Below are 13,527 nucleotides of genomic sequence, written 5' to 3' on the forward strand. Positions count from 1 at the left end.
TGTGAGTGCGTGTGCGTGAGTGTGTGTGCACTCTAGCACAGTAATGATTGTTTAACCCTCCTCAGCATTCCCCAGGGCACTGTGTCCCTGTTTCCCTCTATAATACTCCAGCTCCAGGTCTCTCTCTCCCTCCCTCCCTCTCTCTCTCCCTTCCTCTCTCTCCCTCACTTGCTCTCCTTCTGTCCCTCTCACTATCTCTCTACCGCTAACTCTCCCCCCCTCTCTCTCTAACTCTCTCTCTCTCTCTCTCTCTCTCTCTCTCTCTCTCTCTCTCTCTCTCTCTCCCTCTCTCTCACACGGTAAGGCACAGCTGGAGAGCAGCTCCTTATTCATTCATGAGGCGCGGTGGATAAATAAAAAGCTTCATTACCGCGCTAAAGTGTTACTAATGACATGTACCTGCCACCGAGCACCTCCGAAAATCTAATGTGACACACTAGAATGGAAAATCTATTCCGCCGCAACCCGGGGCCTCCAGTGGCGCGGGCGCATACTCTATGGAAATTTCTCCCCGCCCGCCCTCCAATTGTGTCTCCCATCCAAAACCAATATTTACAATCCCGTAGCCATTATGTCCTACTACGCCCTCTGAGCCCTCCATATTAGCTGAAAATTGCTCTTTGCGAACTTAGCAGGGGAGAACGGGGGGGCTCTTCTTGGTGATGAGCAGAGGCGTCGTCGCTTGCGGTCGCAGCATGGGGGCAGCTGGCTGGCTGTCGACCGCCCCCGCCCCCCCTCACCCACACAAACACATTGCCCCCGCCCCACCCCACCCTCCTCCGAGGGAACATTGACAACGTGCACCACATACCCATCAAAAGAAATGGAGCGATACTGGAGATGCAGCATTCCATCGCTCGAGTCTTATTGTCCTTAACGATTCAGATCTGACCGCTCATTAGGAATAGCACGTCTGGAATCGTCGCTTCATTATTCTGATTATTTTAGAATAGGGCATAGTCATATTGGATCGTTTCATTTTTAGCAATACCGATTGATCTGAAACGAATCACCTTTATAAATACCATATTATTGTCAGTTAGGCTTTATATACTTAATATAGTTGCATCTATAGATGCATCTATGCATCAGTAATTTCTTCAAAAGTATTTTGAAATATTCAAAATTGGACCATCTTTCCTTGTTTGTTGTATGGCTACTCTATAGTCGAATGCATTGTAAGCCTTGCTCAAGAACCCGGCAGAGGGAGTTCCTGACAAAAGAATGAAAATAACCTGTTGAGTCTTTAAGGGCACAGTACCTAATTAAATGACGGGCCCCATCAGGGCCCCTGCACCAACACTGGGATGACTGCGTTTGCTTAGCATGTCTGTCCATTTCGAGCGATTAATTGGTATGAAGCAAAGCGAAATGTTCTGCCTGGTTTGTCATACAACATCCTGAGCTCCGTGCTCGCTCCCTGAACCCGCCGCTAAATGACATGTTCTGTTTTTAGGTCCACGTCAGGGGCCTGTGCAGTTAAAGCGGTTTTAAGGTTCACTTTAAAGGGCATTGCATTTTCACATTCAATAGCCGTGTGATACTTTGAGGGCTATTTAAAACACGAGCACTGTTCCTGTTTATGGAATATAGGAACACAAATAAGTGATTATTAGTTTATCTTTTTAAAACTTATTTTGGAAAATAAAGAATGATAACTTTCTTTCCTTAAATCCATTTATTTTGGATCTTAGGTGAGGCAGGCAGACAATTACTGATGTTTACCTGTGTGTGTGTGTGTGTGTGTGTGTGTGTGTGTGTGTGTGTGTGTGTGTGTGGTGATGAGATGAGTATACGTAAGGTAAGTACCTACTAAAGTACTTATTTACAAGGCAGAATTTCTGGGGGGAATTTAGTGAAGTCCTAAATTGTTGCCAGGGTTAGACACACTGTGATACAAATTACAGAGCTAGTGACCACCACAACACTGCCTTCCTCCACTCCGGGTTTCCCCAGAGTCCTATAAAGCCACATTAGTCTCTTTAGCCAGGCAGTTAATTTAGACTTATATGGGGCCCCCTCACCCTGAAAGGTCTGCTGTCAATCTACCAGCTACGTTATGAAGGCCAACTGTGTGATTGATACACGTATGTCTGTGTGCATTTCTCCTTTGGACACATGATGGCTTGGATTTGATTCCGATGCAAATACTTTGATGGCTATATTGTAATCTTATAGCATGGTTGAGGACCTACAGTAGGCTGAATCACATTCATATAATGAAAATAGAGGAAACTTCATGTGTTTTGATTAGAACATCTTCGTTGTTCCTTTCCATGGCTACACACCATTTCCATTTTAATTGTTACATTGTTTTGTCATTGAATTTGGCATTTGTCACTGTCGCACTTGGCTTTCCGTCCCTAAAGACTTCTTATTTAATAACCTGTGCTGTGATTGCCTTGCTCTTGGCAGCCATTTAAGAGAGATCCCATGACCAATCCCCCCCTCTCACCAGATAAAGGAAGAGGGCTTAAACCTGTAACAGTCCGCGTCTCACCTACATAACAACAACTGCTGCTCAAGGCATGCAAACCAATATCCTCCTATTCTTCGACCGGCCACCCCGGGATCCAGAGCAACACGGCTTGACAAAGAGCAGGGCAGAGTGCTATCTGTGTTAGCTTATTGAGTTACCTGTAGCTAAGCTCTGGGCGGGCATGCACAATGGCGGGCGACTAATGACAGCACGGGCGCTAACCCCTCGTCCCCGGCCTTTTCCCTGAGCCTCATTTCCGCGCGGCGGCTGCCATTTCACAGCTGTTAGCAACAGACTCTCTTTGTCGTGATTAAGGACAAATTAATAGATGCCTCCTGGTAATCAGCTTTCATTAGGGCTGTCAACCCGTCAGAGAGCTCGGCGCTCAGAGCGTTACTGGACACGGCGGGATGATCGCCCGCGCGCCCTCGCCTTCCAGTGGAGCCACGGACGGGTGCAGCAGGCGGTTGCGGGTGGCCGCGGCGATGCCTGTCGGGCTGTTGTATCGGTGTGCTCGGTGTGGCTAAAGTGTGAGTAACCGTTGCATTAGTACGCTCCTTCGTGGCACAAGTGCTTGTAGCCGATGCGCTTTAACAGTGCTCCGTGTGGAGCGGCAAGATCGAGGTCATCGTGGGAATGACATAAAGAGTGGTCCTTTTTGCTGGGGTGTAATTGGCCCCAGCATGCTGAAAATAGACTGTGAAATGTAAAGGGGGGGTCAAATAATTGATTTTCCCCCGAATGCAGAATCCAGGGCAGGGCTGTTTAGTGAGTAATTTACAAGAGCAGTTCAGTCCAGTCTGACTGGCATATCTGCGGAAAGTTCCCAGGGGCACGTGGGGAGATGACATGCACACCTGAGACCCCAGAGCAGATGGACGGCCCCTCAGTCACGAGAGGGCACGGAAGAGACTCTTGCAACTTACTCACACACATCTATGTGTGCAAATTGAGCCTAGATGTTCACAATCGCGCATGGGACACACACAAGCCACACACAAATACACACACGCAACACACAAACAGTGTTATGTAGGCTATAATAGAGATGTGTTGAATTATAATAATTTATAATTGTTAGTCTGACTTTGTTGGCATCTATTTTACTCCGATATGGGTTATAATTCACACTTTCGAATCATAGTTAAAATGTTTCTTAAATCATCATTGGGGTCCCACAAATGCAAACATTTTGTGAGCATTGCAAGATAGGCCTATAGTTGGATATTTAAGATGTTCCAACCTGTGTTGCGTGATGCATAACCACCCCCACCTGCTGGTGAGGGGAGGTTGGTGTGCGCTGTGCGTGAAGTGATTTCGGTCTCGTCTGAAACCCAGGAGGATGGCTCGTGGATATCAGTCCCTCTCCACGTATAAACATATAAAGCGATGCTCAGCCGGAGGCCATTCACTTAGTAGCTGTATGACACTTAGCATAATCAAGTGACAAAATAGCATTTTATTTACTGTGCTTCAATTGAGCTGCACTATACATGTGAAAGCTAATTGAAGGGGGACATTTGGTAAAGAATGAACCCATCTCTAATGTATATAAATTGGTTTCATCAATTAATATTTTATGTGAAGATAATGATGATGATGAGGATAATTATGATACTTAAATAAATTGCTTAATTAACTTAGATAGTTAAGATGCCCCCAAAATTGATAGTTGATTGCAAAAAAAGATAGACTCTACACTACACTGGCCACCATGCCAAATAAAACCTCACACGAGCAAACCAGACATTTGTATGATGCATACACAACGTGCTGCGATATCCGTTGCAGCACGTTGGGGGAGATGGAGCCAAACAAATTTTCAAGATCAATTCAAGTATCAAGAACAATGCACACAAATCCCATTTATCCAAACCCATATTGTGTTGGAGGAGGCCCCCGTGTTTGCATGAAGGTAATTACAGTGGGATTTGATGTTGCGGTGTGCCCAGAATTCTCCAGCTTTAGATCAGGCTGAGGGTGCCCCACCCCATTAATGCTCCATATGTGGAACCCAGCTGTGATCAGAATTGGAAGAGCAGGAGGGGAAATCGATTTCATTTGCGGGATTATTGGTGTGACCAAGATGGCGTTGGTATGAAACATAAAGTCTCATTTTCAGAGGTTATGGATGGAGAAAGATGGAGGGGCTAGGGTGATTGTGTTCTTCAATAAAGCATAACACAAACAGAGGAGTCATTGTGAACACAGGCAGCGTATACTATGCAGCCAGCACTGCAGCACAGTTTGTATGCGGTTGGAATTTAAATGTTGTGGACGGTTATATTGACTCTTATGTTTGATATATGGTACTCAAAATGTCTACTGGTACCAGCCATACTTTTAAAGCAGAAAGCCTAGACAAAGACATATGGGGTAAAAACTGTGGGTGACAATGAAAAAACTTATTCATCATATCACTTGGGACATCCTTCATCCTTACCAATGAGGAAAGACATGGGCTAGCCTCACCTTCTTGGCAAACTATCCCCGCCACCTGTTCCCAGAGGTTTAAAGCAGGCTTATATGTCGGGCCAACATACACGGGAGGTGAACCAGTCTACGTTGAAAGCAGCAACCGACTTTCCCAAGGTTTGATGGCCCGACAGCTGGAGCTTTCAACCCCAAGCCCCCGCCCCCGTTCCTCCTTCCCTCCGTTTTATTCTCATCCATCTCGAGTTCTATTCTTTATTTGCGTTATGCTCTGTGCCCAGTGCCAAAGCGTCCTCGTCTTCCTCCCTGATCAAGGCACGGTTCAGAGTGATGGTGTGACAGATGGAAGCATAAATATTTTTTGTGTGTTTCATAAATCTCCATGAACCTCGCTTCTTCTGGAGATAATAAGAGGGAATTGATGAGTGGATGGTGTACAGTGGGTCGTGTCGTCGTCTGTGCAAGTTTGCCTATTCCAGTTTTCCATATATGGACATTATTTAATGTCTCCAAATCGACATTCACATGCACGCAATGTATCACATAGCGTTATACTTTTTTTTCTGCGGGTGTTATATACCAGCCTTCCCCCTCAGTAGTGTGTGTATGTGTATGTGTGTGTAAAGGTCCAGCCCAATCACAGACCCTAAAGCCCTCCTGAACTATATGGACTAACACGCACACACACGCACACACACACACACACGCACGCACGCACGCACGCACGCACGCACGCACACGCACACACAAAGACACACATATACATTCTCCCTGCCAATCATGCCGTTTACGTTGCAGTTTGTTTTCAGAGAAAATAATTAGGGGTTTAACAATCGAGAAACAGGCTTGATGGAAATGATGAAGGAAATTGCAGAATTCCATCATACAGGGTTCTTTTGGACAGGAAGAAAGCTGAGCCCACTTAAAGAGGAGAATATGCCATTTTGTGTATGCATTTCTGTGAGGGGCCTATGTTTTGATTTACCTGTAGGGCCCCCGTAGGCTGTGTGGTGTGGGGGGGGGGGGGGGGGGGGTGGACGGGAAAGGGGGCCCCTGTCTGGGAGAGAAGGCCCAATCTCAGTTAAGGGGCTTAGGGCCCCATCTATCCTAATAAAAAACATTTAACTCAAACACAACACATCCCCACTCAGCCAGCACCCCACCCAGCACACCCTCACTCTCTCAGTCTCCCAGTCTCTGGTCCTGCTACCTGGAGGCCTTTGCTTCCACAGAGCATATTAAGAACCAGCCCCCCGGCCCAGAGCAGTGGGCTGTAAAGACAGCACCATGTTCCGTGGTGGGCCGCAGGGACACATAGGGAGGCCGCGGGGCTACCGTCAAACCTCCAGAGGTATGACAAGGCAGGCATGGTCCGGGGGCCCAGAGCTCGTCAGTCTCGTCACTTCCAAAGACGCCTTGGTGCCATTTCTGGTTCCTGGCGTTTGGCCAGACATCATTCGGATACGTGCACTTCCTCATACATAATTACGCCCCCTCCCTTTCTCTCCTCCGCTATTCTCCCAGCGTGTTTATTGAGGCTGTCTGAAGCCGCGCTCCTTTCATTCCCGCGTGCTGCAGACAGTGATGGGAATGAGTGGGGAATGCAATGAAAGACCCCTGTATAGACGGTGTTTAGACACGATAAAAAACTGGCACATTTATATTTCCTTATGCCTCTTGTTCGATTCAGGGTAATGTAGACAATCAACAGGCTAGAGGAGTTAAGTGCATTATGCATTACTGAGAGAGAGAGAGAGAGAGAGAGAGAGCGAGAGAGAGACACCCCTCTCTTGGAGCCTGTCCTGATGCGACTGCTGCTGCTGCCACTTTAGGTTATGTGAGCGATAAAATACTTTAGCGGGGAGCGTAGAGCCATAACACACCACGTCTTTGCATATCAAATACACTGCATGGCACACAAGCCCTGTGCGCCCTTGTGTACACACAAGCCCCGTGTGCCTTTGTGCACACACACACACACACACACACACACACACACACACACACACACACACACACACACACACACACACACACTCCTGTTATCAGGGTGCCATTGCACATAGATGATGAGTGTGTGTAAGATATATGAGTAGATCACTGGCTCTAAGGGTGGAGAAGTAGGAACCATCCATTCTCAGATGCACATAAGCCCACCTGTATGTTTTGGAGAGCTTTGAATCCAATAACAAGGGAGAACAAGTTTATTAAAGCAATCATTGCCTTGTTAATACTTAACTAACAGCAGAGTAGAGTTTGTTGTTTTATTGGAGTTTAGGCGTGTGCGGACTCTAAACGTCCCTCTCTATTGGCTTGTTTCGATCAATAGATTTTGTTTGTACAAAATGTTCCTTTCAACAAATTATTCAGAAATCGCGGTTGTCATAGTTTAATCCAATGTCAATAGTTCCCTTTTTGTCCTCAATCCCCGAGGTGAAGATTCATGACTCTTATTCTCATCACAAAGCGAGCCCTGGGTCCGGCAAACAAACCGCACTATGGATGTACCATTGATTTCACATTCACACGTCTCCACCTAAAGAGACGATGGGATTGCCCCGCCAATCCCGAAAGCCTCGTGCTGCTCGCACTCTGTCAAGTTGACATCCACTCTTCTTCTGTAAACTGGAAAGATTATTCACTCAACAGGATCTATCTCTGCCTTTCATCCTGAGAACTACAGGCCAATCCAGACGCTGACAGCCAAGTGATAACATACACATGGAAATGAAGGAGAGTGGGGGGAAATGCTGCTGTTTTGTCAAGAGCTGAAGAAGGCTTCTGGGTTCAGGAGGAGCAGGATGCTGCATTGAAATGAGATTGGGCGTCAGAGACTTCTCTTGTGTTTGGCTTGACAATCCCCGACCCCAGTAAGGAAATCCCCTCCAAATCATTCAGCAGTGATTTAATCACATCCCATATGCTCATTATGTAAAACCTAATTATGATCTGATATGAGGCTGATGGTTTCATCACCATTGCATTCTACATGCACAGCACACATGTTGGCGGAAAACTCTTAATAAAAGAAAGGGCTCAAACTCAGCGGAGGGACGGTGTGCTATGACTTTAATAGGGAGAATGTACTGGAAATGCAACTCTTCCACACTACACTTCATCACCTCATGTCTATTTAAAGTCTATTTAAATTGAATAAACTCATGTTGCTGGCTTGTGTTGTATAATATAAAGCAACTATTATGAAACCTAACCAGGGTATTAATGTCATGACTGATTCAGGAAATATAAAAAGATAAGATGTTTTAAGTCTGGATATAAATTATTATGTTGGTATCATAAAAACGTAACTGGCCCAAGCAACTGATGTGAGTAACATATTATTTGGCCATAGAAATATGGCAAAAAGTCCCACTACTGCAGAAAAATATGCATTCTGCTCATTTTATTGTGCGAGGTGTATTATAATTCTGTCTGGAAACGAACCAAGCAGAGCTCTTCCCAAGATAATTCAAATAAGTATCAACTCTGATTTATTCGTTTTTGACAAGTTTACCCCCTTTTTCCCTTCCATTATTGTCCCTCAGAGCGGGTTTTTCTTTCTTAAGGGTCAAATGAAAGGTCCTCTCTTTCCTTGGGAATCAAGGCAGAGGAGGAGAGGCATGGTCTCGGACTGATTCATGTCCCACACACTGCTGAGATGTTATGCATGGATAATTGATTGTCGAAGCGGCGTTGCCACCGTTGGATCTTGATGGCGCTGCCGAAATGTCACCTTTACTGATGTTACAGCGGCGCAGATATTAAAAAGGCTGTGCCCCTCAAAGACTCCCATCTGAGCCCGCCCTTCTCCCACTGTGTCCGCGAGACGCTGCTGTTTGTCAGCGGGCCATTCCAGCAGGACAGATCTCACATTTGCAACCTTATCTGCACAAGACAGTGGCAACCGCTTCTTCCAGAAGTGCATTGAACATTTCCAATCACAGGAGTGTATCACTTTCTCCTTTTCTCCAGTGGAAATCAAAAGTATTCAAAAATATTTGAAAAAAATTATAATACATAAAATAAGACGTAATTGGCATTGCCTAGCATGCGATGAGATACAACCGGCAAAATGTTTACTCCGAGCTCAAAAAAAAAACCTCACTGACAACAACAAGTAAGTGATCGTTTCGTGAAAACGTGTTTCATTCCAGCTCCAATAAGTTTATAAGGAAATTTGTTTGGGGCCGTTTCAGACATAAGCTCAGATAAAGCAGTATGGATAAATATAAAAACGCAAGGATTGGGCGGGAGAAATCCGGTTAATTTCAGACTTGGAGGCATATGGTGCACCTGCACCATATGCCGAGGAGATCCTGGCAAACAACATTCATCTATAAAGGTTTATGCCGGTAAAAATAGGGTAGGCCGACTCCTACACGCCTTTTACTTTCCTAATACTCTGAGGAGGAAAACTGTTCCACAATCACTTTCTGATATCAAGTTCTAAAAAAAACATGCATTTTTCAGGGAACCATTCGGCTACAATAACTGAAGGAAACTTAATGGATTTTCTTTGAAGGACAAATTCAATATCCCTGTTGTATTCCGTGGTACAAACACATTGCACATAATAACGGACACTTGAACATATGCTAACCCTAGAGGAAACAACCCTAACTGGGATGTTTCTTCTAGGGTTAGCATATGCTTAAGTGTCTGTTATGAAAAGGCTGAAGACTAACATGTTAGTCTTCGTGTTAGGGGCTGTCGTATAATGTGGGCCTGTGAACCTATTTGAGACTGTAACTGTGTTTAAGGGCTACACAAGTAGTAATTTGTCTTGACTTGACATGTGATATGTATGCTGCCCTGATAGGTGATGTTGTAATGCTGGAAAGAAACATTCAGAGCTGGGTCTTTCATCTCTTTAATTTTCACCAACACTATAACACAATGAAAAATGGCCTGTCGAATATCCCATTTCCATTGTGCTTCCTCTTATGGAATAGGAATAGTTATGCTGCTCATCTCCTTACCTCCATTCTTCCAGACTGAAATCATTCAGCTAACCAAGCCTCCCCCTGACACACACACACACACACACACACACACACACACACACACACACACATAATCAAGTGTGAATGGACATGTAAACTTAGCCAAGTATTAACAGAACGTGGCCTTTCTTCTGCGTGGCGGTGCACGCTGATGTGTGCACGGCGGCTGGCGTGACGGAGGTGGAAAGGCAGAGTGGGTGGGAGGAGGGGGAGAAGAGCATCCAAAACACAAGACAGGCTGGAACGCACCAGGCGTCCCACCAGGCTGTGGCTGATGGGCAGAGAGAGGAGCATTAACAGCCCCCATATGTGTGCATAGTGTGGGGGTCTCTCCTCCAGAGTAAATTACATTACCCAACAACCACAGCAAAATGGGGGCCATCCAGGAGACGTGCGTAACGTGGCTTGAGACAGCTACCGTGTGAACAACGGAGGCTTGTTGTGTGTGTGGGAGCCGCGGTCCGATCTGTCATGCCAGTGTCTATTTTTTCTTTCTTCTTGAAGAAGAGAAAGGTGGTGGGGGTGAGGTGGGGGTGAGATGGGTGGGGGGGGGGGTGGGGGGGCAGCTGTTTGGTTCACCTGTCCTGTCCTGTACACGGCTCTCCATCAAATCCCACCGTCCTCCCTATACTGTCCCGGCTGGCCCCTGCACCTACAGCCTCCTCTGTTATCTCACATGTAGCACTGCTATCCAATCTGACAACACGTACGAGCGCTCCTTCCCCGCTGTTCTGCAGACTTGTAGAATGACATGGTTTTTAGATCGGGGGGCGGGGGGGGTGGGGGCGGGGTGAGGGGCCGGGTGCTGAGAACATCGGTTAAAAAGGAAGAACACCATAAAGGTTGTGATGTAATGCAGCATATGTTACGTGTAATAAACCGATGAAAACTAAATCTTTGCAAACTCTTGCACCAGGTGTTACGCAGAATGGAGCATGTGGCGCGCAAACACTTTTCAAAACACTTACATCGGACCGTCGTGTGCTTGTGAATTTCTTGGTCAAAACCAAGATACGTATTGTCAGAAACTTGAGACACTTGGCCCTGAGTGTACTCAAAAACTGTCTTTGGATACTTACACTGTGTAAGTTGGTCGTAGAATTAAATTAAACAGTTTTCTCATTTACTCCCTTGTTTGAGGGTGGTGGTGGTGGGGGGGAAGTTAGTGTGTTGCTGGCTGCTTAAGCCTTGGATTATCTGTCTGCGTCTCTCCCTGCCTCTTTAGCGTCGTACATGTATTCACCCACCAAGAGTCTATCGCACATCCACAGAGCTCCCACAAGAGAGAGTGGACCTTGGGGAAGGCCAATTGATAGTGTTGGTGGTGGTGGTGGAGTGGGTTGGGGGGGGGGGGGCAGGGAGAACAAAGTATGGCTCATGGGCTGCGGTGGAGCCCATGGGCATGGCCCTTCTTGCTCCCTGGCATCTGTGTCGTTAGGCAACACATCACTAATCCTCCTTGTGTCTTTATTACCCCTATCTGTGGAGGAGAGAGAGGCAGAGGGGACTGGGCCCGGGCGGTAACATCGCTGCAGGGCTAAGTATCATCAACATACCCCTGCATTTTTTAGCGATAGGCCACATTGCATTAGGCCATCTAATGATGACCAAATAGATACGTAGAGCGACGGAGAGAAATGCCCCTATCCTCCTTCACACGCACACACACACACACACCCACATATACACTTACATGAATAAAAACACACACCCGCACACACACACACACACACACACACACACACACACACACACACACACGCACACACGCACACACGCACACACCCAGAGACATACCACATAAACACACGTATACACACGTGTGCACAGACATACACAAACACATGCATACACACACACACACACACAGACACACACAGACGCATACAGAAACACATACACAAGCACACTGAGAGCAGAGTAGACACATCCTTTTTTGATTGGAGGCCAATTGGTGTAAATAGTAAATGGCTTTAAGGCATTTCTGGTTGATGATATTACATGTTCACAACAATCTAAACAACACATTAACATGCTGCCTTAATTTGTAGTACCGTCTCTGTGACAATTTGTTATGCATACGATTTATAGGAATCCTGTTCTGGGTAATTTTAGAGCATTTAGCACCCGCCTGTTAATAAATGTTGAAGGGTATTCAGTTTTCATTCGGATTTATCAATAAAATGGAGAATGACTATTGATTATGGATAAAATCATCTTGATTCAGTTTACCTGCCTCTAAACTAGGGTGGAAGTCACTCAACTGGCGCCATCTTGTGTCTGTGTACGAGGGGTCATCTACCAACAAAGGTGCACAGAAATCAATGTCCCCTATTTCTTTGTGTCTTCTTGCATGCCGTCCGCCAGCTGTTACCTCGGCTCCCATCGAGATGCAATCAAGATTATATGCTTGCCATTCAAGTCAAGTGCTAAGGGGGTCACAACGTGTGAAAGAGACACATAATATTCACACAGACAGACAGGCAAACCTTCATGATATAGAGTATATACTAGGTTTCAACGTTGAAATTATTACTGAACAGAATAAAAAGAAATTGCTGAAACATTTTTGTAACCATTTTGAATAACTGAACTTGAAGAAACATGTTTTAAAACAAATCAAAATGCTTTTATATGTCCCTGTAACCACATACAGTTTTAAGGCACCACCTTAGTGGGAAACATAAAGCAGGCATCATTGCTGTATATCTCAACAGAACAGAGTCAGAGCATGTAAGCTACATCCACATTTCAAGTTTATTTCCATGTTTACACCGTTTCTTTGCAATAGTAACAGGATTACTTTGTGACAAAGTAATTTGTGGAATTCCCTCATTTTGGCCTAAGGATTTTCCCTCTCTCCCCCCTCTCGCTGCCTCTCTCTTTCTCTATCTCTCTGGCCCCCCTCTTCTCTTCTCTCGAGGAGGATTGTGCATCCTAGACACCCCAGAGGTTTTGACTCCAGAAGCCCTTCAGGTTTGTTGGAAGACCTCTGTGGAGGGCCAGATAAAAAAGAGAGAGTCTAAGACGCAGGGCGTGAGGGAGCACTCGACTCTGTCTGGGTTCCTCACCACACTGACGGGAGAGAGCAGTCCCATCGTGCAGCAGGAAAGAGACACAAACAGACAAATAAACATAGCCAGGGAGACATTATTTGTAGCCATGCCAGTGGTGGATCAAAGGTCTGACATTTAAGTGGTCTCCTTAAGCGCTGCGTGGTTGAGACATAACCTTGGTGGGTATCCAGGATTGTGAATCATGTGGGCTGCTCTCTCTTACAATATTTTGAAAGTTCTCCCAATAGTCTTTCGCAACTACCTGCAAACAGCTGTCAGGGACTTCCAGCCCAATGTTGAAGGCTAAAAGATATACCAGTCATTAGATTGTTAATTAGATTGTTTTTCTGAGTTCATCGTTTTTATTTTGTCACCCTTCTCTTATCCTTACTACATGTAACTCCTGTTGATGGTGCTCTTCACAATTATAAAAATGGAAAAAGAACCAGGGGGGAAAAAACCTCTGAGTGAATTAATGTATGGAAATGAGCTTGCCTGCCACCGTGGGTCTGGTTGTGTTGATCCTCAGCTGTATATGTTGGGAATCACTGCTGCC

The sequence above is a fragment of the Micromesistius poutassou genome (genome assembly GCF_964030765.1).
Source record: "Micromesistius poutassou genome assembly, chromosome: 2".
In the NCBI taxonomy this organism is placed as follows: domain Eukaryota; kingdom Metazoa; phylum Chordata; class Actinopteri; order Gadiformes; family Gadidae; genus Micromesistius; species Micromesistius poutassou.